This window comes from Chaetura pelagica, unplaced genomic scaffold (assembly GCF_000747805.2).
Source record: "Chaetura pelagica isolate M959 unplaced genomic scaffold, ChaPel_1.0 scaffold752, whole genome shotgun sequence".
NCBI lineage: Eukaryota > Metazoa > Chordata > Aves > Apodiformes > Apodidae > Chaetura > Chaetura pelagica.
Genome location: NW_009952270.1, coordinates 68,115 through 70,144, shown reverse-complemented (window position 1 = coordinate 70,144; position 2,030 = coordinate 68,115).

Sequence of the window (2,030 nt, the reverse complement as noted above, 5' to 3'; positions counted from 1 at the left end):
AACTAACTTTTTTTTTTTTTTAAATACCAAGCTGCACAGACATGCCAGAAAATTGAACCACCCCCATGTTGCTTGGCTGTATTGTTACTCACCTTGGCAATTTTACACTAAATTTCTGAGTTGTTTTGGCAATAAGAATATCTCAAGATTTCTCTTATCTTTTGCATCACCCCCTGCAAAGCAAGCACAGCACAAAGCAGACTGTTAGGATGTGGTGTGGCCAGCAGTGCAGACCCGAGCACGGAGTATTCTTTGTTTCTCAGATCGTGTCCATCAGCAGTGGAGAAACTACCTGCTTCAAGCTTTGGAGAAAGGTGCCATAAAAGCAGCACAGGGCTGGAAAATGTGTTCTGCACTCATATATGTGCCTCAGCCAGCTGGGCAATTCAGACATGCAGTGTATGTCTGTGTATCATGGGCCACAGAAAGGTTGCCCAAGCTCAGCTTTCAACACCCTCCCATCCCTCTCAGCTCCTAAGTCACCCCCACTGTCAAGTTATCCCCATTGCAAACATATTTTGAGCAGTGTCCCTAGCAGAAACTCAGTCCTAAATTAATTGCAGACACAGGTGGCCCTTTTTTTTTTTGCACTGCCTGTGTCCAGCTACACAGAAACATCAAATACCTGTTTGCTGTTGGTCATAGTGTTATCTGAAGGTGGAAAGTTAAGCTGTTTCAATATGCCAGTTTTTCTCTGCTCCATATCTTTCTCACAAGCATCAAACAGCTTCTGCAACGTGAAGACAGCAGCTAATTACAGCAGTGGTCACAGTGAAACAAGAGCTGTAGTGTGGAAAGCATGTGCTGAAACCACATCTGCATTACAGTAAATTGTGGGGCCACTATTTGATTGAAATATATCTTCAGTACCTGGGAAATAGACTGTTTCATCAAGATGTTTGCATGTTGGAGCCCATTCTTCAGCATCTATGGGGCTTTATCATCATAGCCAATGCTAATAACAGCCTCACCTTCGTCTTGTCTTGAAGGTGTAGCCTTTTGCTATTTTCCTTCAGATCCACCAGGCAACAAAGCCATGAGTTGGACACCAGAACTACATCTCCTGTCTAGTACTTAAAGCATTTACCACAAGGAAGCTGGACTATGTTTTCCCACTTGTGCCTAACATGAGTGAGATGTAGGACTGGGATTTGCCCTTCTAAAAGGCAGGAGGAAGCAGGTCACTGTCAGTTTGCTCCCTACAGCATTATGCAGGCCCTTCTGGACTGGAAAATCAGAGACCCAAACTCAGTCCCCAAGCCTGTCAGATACAGAAATGCCAGCACTGAAAGCCTGCTATACTGGTGACACCATATTGATCTGATAAGAGTCAGATTGAGAAAATGGACACGAACAAACCTTAATTAACTTGCTTCCATCTTCGTATGACACATAGGAGCCTTGGGAGGTCTTGAGTTTTCCCCAGCCCTGTAGCATGAACCTCTCATACTTCTCCAGCACAGCAGACGAACGCAAAGGGTCATTCATGTTCTCAGAGTGCTGGTGCATGCTCATCACTTTAGGCAGGAGCATGTCTAAGCTAGAAAAAGAAGAATATTAAAAAACTTAGCTAAGGAAAGATGACACAAGGAAGAAGCGTAACCATTTTACAGCATGCTGAGTCTATTTCAGGAGTCCCATGTTTTCTACAATGCACTTCTCAACAACATTATATAGAGTCAAGCAGCTTTCCTGGGGAAAATAGAGTTTTTTCAGCTGAGTTCTGCATGATCACAGTGGAATCTGGTCAGAGTGACATTTTGACTATGTTGTTGTGGGCTAGTTTCTTTTATGTTCACCCTGGGACTTTCTCCTTCCCTTTCCAGAACAACCCAAGCCACCTTCCAGAAATCAGTTAAAGAGATGCTGACAGGTTGAAAGTCTGGGAAGAAGGTGTCTAGGCTGTCTGCTGAGAAACAAAGAGTCCCTAAGGACTGGAGGAGGCAAGAAATATATGGCTTTTCAGTGTAGAAACACACATTGCATCAGAAATCTGAATAAATACCTTACCGTTCCTGTAACTTTTTGTT